Below are 15,178 nucleotides of genomic sequence, written 5' to 3'. Positions count from 1 at the left end.
AATTTTTCCATAAAAAATGATTTTATTGTTCTAATAAGAAAACTTCCCTCCGGTTGTCAACATGAAGAGGAGGCCAGCGAGGCTGAGCCTTCCTGTAAAAAAGGAAGGATTTAAATCAAGTCTGGCTCATTCGAATCGGAATTCGAACCGGGATGTAAGTAAAAACTCAATATGAAGAGGATGCCAGTGGGGTTGAACCTTTCCATAAAAAAGGATTTAAATCAAGTCTAGCTGGACTTCCGGGGGCGGCGCGAACGGTAATGGCGGTCCCCTTTCACTTGTGAAGGGGAAGCTCCGCAGAAACGGGTCGTCCGCTACGGCAAAGCGGAGACCCCCGTCAGAAACCCACAGGTGGGGATAGCCTGTGGTCGTGGGACTCGGCGGGCGCCTGTAGCGCTCCTCCGTTATGTGAAGGGACCCCGTAAGGAGCTCCGGATCGTGTTGGGGGTGGCGCGGCGCTGTGAGTCGATCGCTCTTTTTGCGGAGTGAAGCCGCTAAGCTGCTGCCGGTGAGCGCTGACCCTTTTCCTGGGAACCATTTGGCTACTAACTTCAACCCGTAAGTAGGGGACTTGATTTGGTTTACGAAGATAAATTTAAGAATTTGGCATACAAGCGGGAGACGCAACCAGGAAGTCCGTCTCCCGGGTTTTGTTTCAAGAACAAAGCAAAGACTTTCAAAAAACCCAAGCCCCGGACTTTGGGATATATAAGTTGCAAACTCTCACATCAAGCTTAAAGACCCCCTCTCAATTTTATTGAGGGGAGGAGGGGTGAAAAATCAGCTTTTTCCTGCTGATTCTTTGAACTTTGGGATTGGAAAATATTGAATCCCTGGTTACTGAGCTGCCAGGGTTTGGAATTTGAAGGCTACTTTGGAACTGTTACTTAATATCTCGCACTTTGCTGGGACAATCCATCTTTGTTAAAGAGTAACTCTGTGGAAATTTAAGGGATTTAAGAGGAGTCTGAAGGTCTTTTACAAATTGGACACTGTTTAACGCCTAGAGGGAACTTTTTAACTTTTTAACTTTTATGAACTGCGACATTTCTGAACTTTCCTGATTACAGTATCCCTCTAGTGGAACAACTTAGCTTGGCAACCTACTGGGGGAATTTTCCATCTGTTGATTTGGGGATTTCCATGAGAAAGACAGACTGTGAGACTGACCTTGACGCATAGATAAGAAGGGGTATGAGCGGAAGGACAAGATCAGCTAAAGCAAAAACACTGCAAACTACTTTAACTTCTCAGCTGCGCAGATCATCTGTCCCCACAATCCCTGTGGCACGAGTGGAAGATATAGAACAACCTAGGCCTGAAGGAATGGCCTCAGGAGGGGACTTTACTTCAGTGCTAAATAAAATTTTGGAAAAATTGGAAGGTTTAAGCAAACAAGTCACTGACCAGTCAGCTAAGATAGACCAAAATACTGCAAGCATTAACAACCTGACCCAACAAGTAAATTTAAATGCACAAACTATTGGTAAGCTTGTGGAAGACACTACTGCAAATCGTAAAATTGCTGAGGAGGCAAAACAGAAAGTTGAAGAAGTTCAGGGAGAAATTAAACCTATGCGCAAACAGATAGGGGAACACCAGGCACTGCTGTCTATGATCGAACTGAAAAATAAGGAAAATAATTTAAGAATCAGATCTGTACCGGAAATTGATAATGAAAATCTAATCGAGTACCTTACGAAAGAATTTACACAATTTTGGCCCTTGGAAGAAGAAAAGGATTTTAAAATTGTAAGTGCATTCAGACTGGGAAAGGGAGGGAGGAAGATTAAGTCGAGAGACTGTCTGATCTCCCTCAGAACGAGGGAAGAAAGAGACAAAATTCTGAGTGCGCACTTCAAGACGCCCTTAGAGATCCAAGAATCAAGGCTGGAAATTTATAAGGATATTCCTAAGCATTTGTTGGAGCTCAGAGTGAACTACGGTGATCTGGTGCAACTTCTGAGGAGCAACAGGATTATATTCAGATGGGAATTCCCCCAGGGGATTTCCTTTACTTTCAGAGGGAAAAAAGTCAAAATTAAATCGGTGGAAGATAAAGATAAATTTTTGAACGACTACGGAGAAGACCTTCAGAAAGGGATTGAAGAGCCAAGCGATCCAGGACCTGGACCATCAAGCCTAACACCTGCACCTGGGGAATTGAAAGATCCTGAGAAAGACACGCCACTTTTGGGAGCAACAGGAGGAAAATAACATCATCTCAATATGTCTCTGCAATTACTAAGTTGGAATATTCATGGTTTAAATTCCCCGGAAAAGAGGAGGAAAGTTTTTCATTTATTAAAAAAGGAACAATTGGACATAATTTGCTTGCAGGAAACACATGTGATTAGGCTGCATAGAAAAGTGCTAATTAATAAAAAACTAGGCCAAGAATTTATCTCATCAGACAAGGTCAAAAAGAGAGGTGTGGCAATTTATGCAAAAGAAAGCCTATCACCAAAGTTCCTTTTTAAAGATGAACAAGGAAGAATCTTGGCAATTGAAATCCAAACACAAGGAGAGAAATTTTTGATTTTAGGAATTTATGCACTAAATGAGGGGAAATCAGAGTTATACAAGAAACTGCATGAGACATTGATGGACTTTATGGACTATAACAATATTATTATGATGGGAGACATGAATGGAGTGGTGTCTACGAATATGGACAAAGCACAAAGACAGATGTCAGCGCTGCCCAAGGTCCCAGCTCACACAAGACCAACGCTGCTCCTTGCTCAAGTTTAAAAGTCTTTATTGAAGTTCAGTCTCATTTCTAGACGCGCAGCGCGCAACGCTACATCTATCCGTCAGACCGTAGAACTCCCATCTGAGTCTCCTCCCCCCTGACACCAGCTTAAGATTCTAGCCTTACTCCACCTCTTCCTCTGTTCCTTCTTTCTCTGGGTCTTTCTGCTAGTCGGAGTCTCAGCCCTCCGAGATTCTTCTGACGCTGATTCTCCCGACTCCCCCCCCCCCCCTCTTTTGGGCTTTAGGACCTGGCTCCCAATCCGGGTTTTCTGCTGTCCCGCGCTCCTCCACATTTGAACTTGGCGCGCGCGCGCAGCCTCCCACTTTCCTTCTGACCGTTACACTTGTGTCACTGCTCCCCCTTTCGGGGAGGCTAGCTGGACCTGGCCTTCCCTCCGTCTCCCCACTCCCCGATGGAGGAGAAGCTGGCCCTGACTCACGTGACTCTTCCCCCCCACTGTGCTCTGGTGGGGGAACTGGCCCTACTGCTCCGCTACTCCCTTGGGACTCCCCTCTGGTTCCTTGCTTATGGATCGTCCCCTCTGGGATTCGCCTCGCCCTTACCATGGGCGCCCCCTCCTGGGAATCTTCAGATTCGCTGGAGAAGCTCATGGAATCTCTCGGTCCACTGTCATATTCCCCTACGCTCCCCTCCGATTCCTCTCCTCCGCTCTCTATTTGCTCTCTCCCCTGCTCTTCTGCTCCTGAACCTCTGACAACAGACCATAACGAAAGAGGGCAGACTACCAAAAACCTTTTTTGAACTGACTGACAACATGGATTTGATTGATATTTGGAGGACTAAAAACCCCCTAGGTAGAGAGGGAACATTCTTTTCTGAAGCCAAAATGACATGGACAAGGATCGACCAAATTTGGACAACTAGAGGCCTGGCACCTAAGATAAAAAAGGTGGAAATCTGCCCAAAAACTTGCTCCGACCATAACGCGGTAAAGATGGAAATGAAACTAACACCCATCGGTTCCTTCAGATGGAGGATGAATGACACCTTACTAAGAAACCAGGATATTGTAAGGAAGGCCCAAAAGACTCTGAAAGACTACTTTGAAATAAATATGAGAACTACGGTTGAAAAAAGAACAGTTTGGGACGCAAGCAAAGCAGTCATGAGAGGGTTCCTGATTCAACAGAATGCAATAAAAAAGAGATCTCAAAATGAGAAGAAAGGGAAAATTTTGGAAAAAATAAAACAGGAGGAGAAGAAGTTAAGAGCTAAACCAAACTCAAAAGAGATTTTAAGAGAGATTAAGTTATATCAGGTGCAATATATGAAATTGATTAATGAAGAAGTAGAGTGGAAAATTAAACAAATGAGACAAAAGACTTTTGAGTCAGCTAATAAATGTGGGAAACTATTGGCGTGGCAATTGAAAAAAAGACAGAAGTTAAATACGATTACAAACCTTGAGATCGATGGAAAAAACATACAGAACCCGGAGGAGATCAGAAGGTGCTTTCAGAGATACTTCAAACAACTTTATATGCAAGGGCCGCAGAAAGAAACTGAGATAGACCAATTTTTAAGAACCAATGAATTACAAAAAATATCTCCAGAAAACAAATTAGTACTGAACCAGCAAATTACAGAACAAGAAATTGAAGGTGCCATTCAGAATATGCAACTGGGCAAATCTCCAGGACCGGATGGACTAACCTCCAAATATTATAGAACTTTGAAAGACTTTTTAATTCAACCATTAAAGGAGGTGTGCAATGAGATTATGGAAGGGAAAAGGGCGCCTGAATCGTGGAAAGAAGCATACATCACATTGATACCCAAGACAGAAGCTGAAAAGACACAACTAAAGAACTACCGTCCCATCTCCCTTTTGAATGTGGATTATAAAATCTTTGCAGACATTTTAGCCAGCAGACTTAAAAAAGTATTAGTGGAAGTAATACATAAGGACCAGGCAGGCTTTCTCCCAGGTAGACATTTATCTGATAATACAAGGAATATAATTGACATTTTGGAGTTGTTGCAAAGGAATATAAACACGAAAGCTGTTTTAGTTTTTATTGATGCGGAGAAAGCCTTTGATAACATTTCCTGGAGTTTTATGAAGAAAAATCTGAAAGGGATGGGAGTGGGACAGGGGTTCGAAAATGGTATAGGAGCAATATATTCAGAACAAAAAGCAAAATTGATCGTAAACAAGGTGGTGACTGAAGATTTTATGATAGAAAAAGGAACACATCAGGGTTGCCCTATCTCTCCATTATTATTTATCTCGGTCCTGGAGGTGCTGCTGAACATGATTAGAGGGGACCGGTCTATTAAAGGAATACAGGTCGGAGCCAAACAATATAAATTGAAAGCTTTTGCAGATGATCTGGTTCTAACTTTACAGGAGCCGGAATCTAGTATGAAGAGAGCTTTGGAATTGATTAAAGAATTTGGTCATGTGGCTGGATTTAGATTAAACAAGGTAAAAACTAAAGTACTAGAGAAGAATTTAACTCCAATGGAAAAGGATAGGTTTCAGAATGAAACAGGTTTAACTGTGGTTAAGAAAGTGAAATACCTAGGGATTAATATGACTGCGAAAAATTTGAACTTATTTAAAGAGAACTATGAGAAATGTTGGTCAGAAGTGAAAAAAGACTTAGAAATTTGGTCTAATCTGAAGCTTTCCTTGTTGGGTCGAATTGCAGCTATAAAAATGAATGTATTGCCAAAAATGTTATTTTTGTTTCAATCTTTGCAAATTCTGGACAAGATGGACTGTTTCAAGAAGTGGCAGAGAGATATTTCTAGATTTGTCTGGCAGGGCAAGAAACCAAGAATAAAGTTTAAAATTTTAACTGATGTAAAAGAAAGAGGTGGATTTGCCCTGCCAGACCTCAAATTGTATTATGAATCAGCAGCATTCTGCTGGTTAAAAGACTGGCTGCTTCTTGAGAACACAGACATTTTGGATTTAGAAGGTTTCAATAATGTTTTTGGGTGGCATGCATATCTGTGGTACGACAAGGTTAAAGCTCATAAGGCATTTAAAAACCATATTGTCAGGAAATCTTTGTTCAATGTCTGGATAAGATATAAAGATTTGCTGGAAAGCAAAACCCCAAGGTGGTTGTCACCTATGGAAGCTAAGGCTCAGAAAAAGCTCAATATGGAGGCCAAATGGCCAAAATATTGGGAAATTTTGGAACAAGAAGGTGACAGATTGAAACTGCAGAGTTTTGAAAAATTAAAAGATAAAGTGCGAGATTGGCTTCATTATTATCAAATAAGAGAGGCCTATAATTTGGACAGAAAAATTGGCTTCCAGGTGGAGAAATCAAAATTGGAAACAGAACTGTTAGAACCAAAAACTAAGATTTTGTCAAAGATGTATAACTTGCTGTTGAAATGGAACACGCAGGACGAAACGGTCAAATCAGCAATGATTAAATGGGCGCAGGATCTAGGTCATAACATTATGTTTGCTGACTGGGAGCAGTTGTGGACCACCGGTATGAAGTTTACGGCATGCATTGCCTTAAAGGAGAATATTATGAAAATGATTTACAGGTGGTACATGACCCCAGTCAAGCTTGCAAAAATTTATCACCTGCCTGACAACAAGTGTTGGAAATGTAAAGAAGCTGAGGGAACATTCTTTCACCTTTGGCGGACGTGCCCAAGGGTTAAGGCTTACTGGGAAACAATATATAATGAACTGAAGAAGGTATTTAAATTTACCTTTCCTAAGAAACCAGAGGCCTTCCTTTTGGGCATAGTTGGCCAATGGGTGCCAAAGAAAGATAGAACATTTTTTATGTATGCAACAACAGCAGCAAGAATACTCCTTGCCAAGTACTGGAAGACACAAGATCTACCCACCGTGGAGGAATGGCAGACGCAAGTGATTGACTATATGGAGATGGCTGAAATGACTGGCAGAATCCGTGACCAGGGAGAAGAACTGATGGAACAGGACTGGAAAAAGTTTAAGGACTATTTAGAAAAATACTGCAAAATGTTTGAGTGTTAATATGATGTGGGAAGTGAAGGTAACAGGGTTTGTGGGATCTGGTTAAATGCAAATGAAAAGAAGAATGTTAAAAAGGAGAAGGGGTTATGAACAGAATAATATTATGTCATAGTTTATAAGATGAGGAATTGGGTTAAAACAATGGAAAATTGGGACATAATAATTAGAAGAATATAAATTTAAGCATGGTTTAAATAAGGGTTTGAATTTGCTGAAATTGATTGGAATAAAGAGGAACGCAAAAAAGGGGGATGTGAGGAGGTCAAGACAGAGGGGTATGGAATTTTGTAAATGTAAGAAAGTGGATTTTTCTTTTTTCTTTTTTTCCTGTTTTTCTATTTTTGGTTATATATTTTTGTTTCTCTGTTTATCATGTGAGCCTCATTTATGGTAATGTTATATCTGAAACGATGAAATTTTTGATTTGTAAAACTTTAATAAATATTTATTTAAAAAAATAAAAATAAATCAAGTCTAGCTGATTATGGAAAGTGTCACGTGTGCGCGCAGGAGCCAGGCCCTGTGACCAATAGGACTCTGCAGGACTGGGGCCTTCCTAAATTTGTTCTGAAGAGGCAAGGCACAGCCACACAGGTGTGGCCCATTGGTAACTCATAGCACTTGGTGGAAAGAGCAGGGAACGGATATAAGGTCAGCATTTTCCCTTTGGCTCTTTGCCACAGCAACACGTTCCCTGCCTTGCTGTGTTTGACTCCTTGCTTCTTGATCCTCGATCCTCAGACCCTTGACTTTGTGACCCCTTGCTTCTTGATCCTTGGAACCCTGACTTCGTGACTCCTTGCTTCCTGACCCTTGGACCCTTGGCTTCTTGACTCCCGACTCTCTGACCGTCGGACTCTTGGCTTTCTGATTCCTGTTGCTGCTCCCACCTCGCCATCTTGCCCCTGGTCCCGACGTCCCCAACTGGGACTTTGATCACCCATGAACCGGACCATGATAGTTTGCTGTGGCCAACCTACTGTTGGGATACTGCCAGGGAGACAAAGTCCATCATGGCCCCACGTCGCCTCCGGACGTCCATCGATCTCCCGTAGACACGCAGTATCAGCAATTAGCGACACGAGCTCCATAAATAACTTGCCACATTCCAGGGCTGATGCACGCTCTTATCAGCAGATAATGCACAGTGAAAGATGCACGCAGGAGAGCATTATTTAAGTTTATTCAGCGTTGGTCAGAACAAAGAAAAAACATGACCGCCTGCTTCAGTGTTCAGGCACCGAGAGAGAGACAACAGCTCTATCAAAACAGAAAACATCCTGTGAACAGGAAATACGCAGACTCTGTGACTCACAAAGCCTGCTCCCTTTTAAGGTGGAACGGAAATATCCTAACATCCTCCCCCTTTCCGTGTAACCTGTAGTACCTGTGGTTCAACCCAATTGCAACCTCTGTACATAAACTTTAAGTTGTTCTCTGTTAACAACCTTAGACAACAGATCAGCAGGAATTTCATTTCCTGCCATGTAGGACACCTGAATGAGTCCTTTCTGAATACACTCTCTTGCACGATGTAGCTTAATCTGCAAGTACTTGGTTCTTTGCTTGCAACTCTCAGAGTTCAGCAAAGCCAAACAGGATCTATTGTCTTGATACACTTGTATAGGACATGTCACAGAAACACTGATGTCCTTAAACAGTTGCATCAACCATTCACAATCCATGAGTGAAAATGACAGAGCATTGAGTTCTGCTTCACAGGAACTTAGGCTAACTGTCGTCTGCTTTTTGCACAACCAGTCAAACAGGCAGTGGTTGTACATGTAGCATACTCCAGAAGTGCTTGTACCATCCGTGGTGTCACTTCCAAAACTTGCATCTGCAAAGATTTCAAGACCCCCAGTCTTCTGACTGGTGAACCTCAGCCTGTAGTGCAAAGTCCCTTTCAAATAGCAGGCTATGTGCTTTAGAGCTTTCCAATCCTGAACAGTAGGATTGTTAACATGTCTGCTAAGTAGGTTAGTGCTTACAGCTATGTCAGGTCTTGAACATCTAGCAATGAAATTCAACTTGCCTAGAATGCATCTGTACAGCATTGTGTCAGAAAACGCTTCAGCAGTACTATCTACCTGGTAACCTGTCACCATCGGTGTGTCTGCTGGGTTTGCATCAACCAAATTCAACCTGGTTAATACATCAGCAATTTTCTGTGTTTGGTGTACCAGAAAATTACCTGCTTGGTCCCTCTCCACCTGCAGAGAAAGATAGTTGGATACCTCACCAAGATCCTTCATGTCAAAGTGCTCCTTCAGCTGAGCTAGGGTGCTTTGGTAGAAAGCCTGATTCTTCCAAAACATCAGAAGATCATCAACAAAACATAAACAATAGTTTGTTTTGCCCCTCCTCCTTGACAAACACACACGGATCAGCTTTGCCCTGGTGAAAACCTAGAGAAAGCAACGTCTCAGTGAGTTTTGTGTTCCAACACCTAGCACTCTGCTTGAGACCATATAAGGATTTCCGCAGCTTACAGACCATTCCCTTCTGTATCTGCATTCCATCAGGTGGAAGCATAAACAGCTCCTCCCCCAAAATCCCGTACAAAAAGGCTGTATTAATGTCATGATGGGAAACATGCAGTTTCTCCTCCGCAGCAATCTTGAGCATCAGCCGAATGCTCTCATACTTGACGGTGGGTGAGTAGGTCTCGTGGTAATCCTGTCCTGGTACCTGTGAAAAACCTCTGGCAACCAATCTGGCTTTGTGTCTGACAACCTTGCCATTCTGGTCTGTCTTGGCCTTGAAGACCCATTTACTGCCAACCAGTCTCATCCCTGGGACTACTGGTACCAATTCCCAAGTTTGGTTCCTGTTCAAGGAATCAACTTCAGCCTTCATGGCATTAAGCCAAGGCTCAGCATCTTTAGAGGCTAAGTCCTGAACCTCTTTGAAGCTTGAAGGTTCCCACACCTTCTCTGAGCTACTAAGAACAGCAGTTGCCGTCTTAGCAAACTCATCAGCAAATCTCTTTGGAGGTTTGCCCTTTGTGACTCTCTCAGATCTGTGTACTAGACGCAAGTCTTCTGGACTCATCTCCTCCTTCTTAGGAGAAAAATGACCAATGGTGAACAGTGGTTCTTCCAGTTTATTGTCAGACGCATCAGATGGTCTTACTGAGGCCTTTGCACTCTTGTAGTCTGCTGTGTCATCACTATCACTGACATCAGCAGCAGCGCTGCCCACTGAGCTGGAATCCGAACTCTGATCATCATCATCATCATCATCATCCTCAGCTTCCTCAGCATCATCTGCTTTTTTCACATCACCTTCATCTTCCTCTGGGTAACTCTGGAAAATTCCCACATTTCCCCCCCCCCACTTAGGATTGTACTCAACACTCTTTGTGAACTTAATGGACTTAGAGTCAGTCATCCATACCCTGTATGCACCTTTTTCGTACCCCATGAACAAACCATGCGTCCCATGCTTGCCATGTTTGTTGCTTTGTGGGGTGTGTACCTGTTAGGATATTTCCGTTCCACCTTAAAAGGGAGCAGGATGTTTGTATAACAGCCTGCGTAAGTTCCTGTCTCACAGGATGTTTATGTTGTAAGTTCGTTTCGTTTTTGGCTGTTTTGCCTGAGCAGTCGGAGCAGACGGTCATGCCTTCTTTGTTCTGACCAACGCCTAATAAACTGTAAATATGCTTGTCCTGCTCTCATGCTTGTGCAACTTCTGTTGTGTGAATTCTGCTGTTATAGTGTGCACTAAGCCTGAGGCTTAGTGTCGCTGAAATGCTGATATTGCCTGACTACGGGAGGTCGATGGATCGTCCGGCACCGAGCTTGGGGGCTCAGATGGACTTTATCTCCCTGGCAATATCCCAACAACAGGTTATGGGCCCAGATTCACGGCACTTGCGAGAGTAAGACAGCGACAGACTGCTGAAAGGTATGTGCTGGAAAAGTGAAAGCAGGGGTTTTTCTGCCGCGGAAGAAGTCTTTGACGTCCGGCACCGAGCTTGGGGGCTCAGATGGACTTTATCTCCCTGGCAATATCCCAACAACAGGTTTCGGGCCCAGATTCACGGCACTTGCGAGAGTAAGACAGCGACAGACTGCTGAAAGGTATGTGCTGGAAAAGTGAAAGCAGGGGCTTTTCTGAATGCCGGCAAGAGTCTTTGATGTCCGGCAAAGACTAATTGGCCTGGGAGCCGAGCCAGAGGCATCGTGATTTATGAGCTGCCGAGATAAGACGTCTTAAAAGGCTCACGGCTGAAGCAAATAGCTGAGATGGATCTTTTACAATCCTCTGAAGCTGCTCCGTGTCCACTAAAGCTAAATGGCCACAACTATCAGACCTGGGCAAGGTACTGTGAGGGCCAGATGAGAAGGCTTGGTGTGTGGAATACTATTTCTGAGGACCCCCCAGCCCCTGTGACAGATGAATGGAAGGCACAGGACTCGAGAGCCATGGGGATAATTTTGCTCTCAGTAGCTCCTGAAGAGTTAATCACCCTGGCTGGCAAGGCCAGTGCCCGTGCGATGTGGGACGGGCTTAGAGCCTGTCATCTCCGACAAGAGGCTGGGTCTGTGTTGCTTTATTTCAGAAAGCTGCACAGGAAGCGTTTGGAGCCAGGGGAAGACCTTAGAGCCCACGTTTTACATTTGCAGCATCTCCGACAGGAACTGACTCAGAGAGGTTTCAATATGCCTGAGTCACTGTTTGCAATTCTCATCCTGGACTCCCTGGATGAAAGCTATCATGCCGTGTCAAGTCAGCTGGCGACCCTCCCTGCGCAAGACCTCACTGCTACAAAGGTCTTGGCGACTTTGCAAAATGAATACGACAGGAGAAATGCAGCTGAATCGGCTTGTGCGCTTCAGGGGGAGCAATGTGGGACAGCATTCCAGCCTCCAGGGGGAGCCAAAGCGTTGGCAGCTGTGAAGTGCTGGAACTGTGGGAACCAAGGTCATACTCAGAAGTTTTGTCGAAAGACTGGAAATAAACAAAGGAAAAAGCCTGCAGATGGCCCGAAGCAGAAGGGGAGTGGAAGGCCAGGGAAAAACAAAGCTATGTTTGCTGGCACAGCTTCACCAAAGGCTAAAGGCAAGCTGCAAAAGCCCACGCTGGTGGAAAACAAGGTTTTGTTTGCCAGCAAATCTGCTTCGAAGGGGAAGGCCAGGTTTATAGTCGACTCAGCTTGCACGCGCCATCTCACCAAAGACCGCCATCTGTTCATATCCTTCACACCTCAAGATGGAGAGGTCCAGCTGGCTGATGGAAGGACTTTGCAAGCTACAGGAGTTGGGACTGTGAAACTTGAAAGTTTGCATACTACCATCAAAGGTGTACTTTTTGTTCCAGGAGCTGCGACAATTTGATTAGTGTACCACAGCTGAATGGGCGTGGTTTTGAGGTTTCCTTCAAGAGGACTGTCTGTGTCATCAGAAAAGGCAGAGAGGACATTTTGCATGCAAAGTTGATGGATGGTTTGTTCTGTCTAACTTATGATGACAATGCTGTTATATCTAATGCTGATACTTGTTGTGTTGCACAAACTAACAAGGTTCTTCATGCAGGATGCATTCACGATGCACATCGCAGATTTTGTCACCTCTCTTGGCAAGCGCTAGCCAAGATGCCTGAGTTGGTTGAAGGTTTGGACATCAAACCTTGCAAATTTCACATGAAATGTGTATCTTGTGCAGAGAACAAGGTGAAGGTTGCTCCAAAAGGCAAGGAGTCTAGCAGGCAGGCTTCCAAACCCTACCAGCTAGTTCACGAAGACCTGGTAGGTCCTCTAGCGCCCTCTTTGGGTAGAGCAAGGTACTTCATGGTTCTAATTGATTCTTTTTCCAGGTACATTCATGTGTTTATGCTCGAGCAGAAATCGCAAGCATTTCCTAAGTTCAAGGCATTCTGTGCTTGGTTGGAGAATGCTCATGGTAAACGTATTGGTTGTCTGTTTACTGATCGAGGTGGGGAATTCACTTCTCAGCAGTTTGAAGCTTTCCTGACTGAGAAGGGAATCCAGCATGACTTGTCAACGCCTAGATCGCCATGGATGAATGGGCTTGCGGAGAGAGCAAATCAAACGTTGCTGCAAGGGATAAAAACCTTGTTGCATGATGCCAATCTCCCTGAGAAGTTTTGGGGGGAGGCTTTGGCGAATTTTGTTTACACTTTTAACAGGAGACTGTCATCACCTATTGGTTGCACTCCCTACGAGAAGATGTTTGGTAACAAACCTAACACCAAGCACATGAAAATCTTTGGTTCTGACATGTGGGCGCACACCCCACAAAGCAACAAGCTTGGGAAGCGTGGGGCACATGGTTTGTTCATGGGGTACGAAAAAGGTGCATACAGGGTATGGATGACTAACTCTAAATCCATAAAGTTCACAAGGAGTGTTGAGTACAATCCTAAGTGGGGGGGAAATGTGGGAATTTTCCAGAGTTACCCAGAGGAGGATGAAGGTGATGTGAAGAAAGCAGATCATGCTGAGAAAGCTGAGGAAACTGAGGATGGGGATGATGATGATGATGATGATCAGAGTTCGGATTCCAGTTCAGTGGGCGGCGCTGCTGCTGCTGTCAGTGACAGTGATGACACAGCAGACTACAAGAGCGCAAAGGCCTCAGTCAGACCATCTGATGAGTCTGACAATGAACTGGAAGAACCACTGTTCACCATTGGTCACTTTTCTCCTAAGAAGGAGGAGATGAGTCCAGAAGACTTGCGTCTGGTTCGTAGGTCTGAAAGGGCGACCAAAGGCAAACCTCCAAAGAGATTTGCTGATGAGTTTGCTAAGATGGCAACTGCTGTTCTTAGTAGCTCAGAGAAGGTGTGGGAACCTTCAAGCTTCAAAGAGGTCCAGGAGTTAACCTCTAAAGATGCTGAGCCTTGGCTTAATGCCATGAAGGCTGAAGTTGATTCCTTGAACAGGAACCAAACTTGGGAGCTGGTACCGGTAGTCCCAGGGATGAGACTGGTTGGCAGCAAATGGGTCTTCAAGGCCAAGACAGACCAGAATGGCAAGGTTGTCAGACACAAAGCCAGATTAGTTGCCAGAGGTTTTTCACAGGTACCAGGGCAGGATTACCACGAGACCTATGTCGGAATGCAAGCCAAAAGAGCACAGCCTCCAGCTTAGCTCTTAGTCCAGAGGAATTTGGCCACCCTCCAGGTGCCCGGCTTGATTCCTTATGACCTCCCGTCTGCGACTCCCGGCAAGATCAAGGGAGGTCTCCAATCGGCGATTCCCCTCAACGTGAAGGAGAACACACCACTCCTCCCCCACCTCCATTCCCAGGGGAGGGGGAAAGAGACAGACAGAAATATATCTACATGTCTTTATTCCTGTCGTTCACCAGTACAGAGAAAACATGTCTGCACACTCTGCTTCCCACTGCAGAGAGAGAATAAACTCCTCCCATGTACTTCCAGTACAGGGTCATGTGCTGCTCTGAGGTAACATCCGGCTCTCAGAGCACTTTACAAACTGTGCCTGGTTCCCACGGTACAATCCAATAACACCCGCATCCTGTTTACCATTCCAGCCACCTGGTGCTTGCTTCTGCATTGCTCCTTTTTCGTAACAACCTACTCACCCACGGTCAAATATGAGAGCATTCGGCTGATGCTCAAGATCGCTGCGGAGGAGAAACTGCATGTTTCCCATCATGACATAAATACAGCTTTTTTGTACGGGATTTTGAACGAGCAGCTGTACATGCTTCCACCTGACGGGATGCAGATACAGAAGGGAATGGTCTGTAAACTGCGGAAATCCTTGTATGGTCTCAAGCAGAGTGCCAGGTGTTGGAACACAAAACTCACTGAAACGTTGCTTTCTCTAGGTTTTCACCAGGGCAAAGCTGATCCGTGTGTGTTTGTCAAGGAGGAGGGGCAAAACAAACTGTATTGTTTATGTTTTGTTGATGATCTTCTGATGTTTTGGAAGAATCAGGCTTTCTACCAAAGCACCCTAGCTCAGCTGAAGGAGCACTTTGACATGAAGGATCTTGGTGAGGTATCCAACTATCTTTCTCTGCAGGTGGAGAGGGACCAAGCAGGTAATTTTCTGGTACACCAAACACAGAAAATTGCTGATGTATTAACCAGGTTGAATTTGGTTGATGCAAACCCAGCAGACACACCGATGGTGACAGGTTACCAGGTAGATAGTACTGCTGAAGCGTTTTCTGACACAACGCTGTACAGATGCATTCTAGGCAAGTTGAATTTCATTGCTAGATGTTTGAGACCTGACATTGCTGTAAGCACTAACCTGCTTAGCAGACATGCTAACAATCCTACTGTTCAGGATTGGAAAGCTCTGAAGCGCATAGCCCGCTATTTGAAAGGGACTATGCACTACAGGCTGAGGTTCACCAGTCAGAAGACTGGAGGTCTTGAAATCTTTGCAGATGCAAGTTTTGGAAGTGACACCA

The 15,178-nt window shown here is 44.5% G+C and overlaps 1 pseudogene; it reads right to left on the bottom strand.

The window, feature by feature from the left end:
* The window catches only part of LOC128406108 (H(+)/Cl(-) exchange transporter 5-like), a 101,911-nt pseudogene that overhangs the window by 58,530 nt on the left and 28,203 nt on the right, over window positions 1–15,178 (bottom strand).

Source organism: Podarcis raffonei, chromosome W, assembly GCF_027172205.1.
Source record: "Podarcis raffonei isolate rPodRaf1 chromosome W, rPodRaf1.pri, whole genome shotgun sequence".
NCBI classification, from domain to species: Eukaryota; Metazoa; Chordata; class Lepidosauria; order Squamata; family Lacertidae; genus Podarcis; species Podarcis raffonei.
This window is presented reverse-complemented; position numbering and strand designations above follow the sequence as displayed.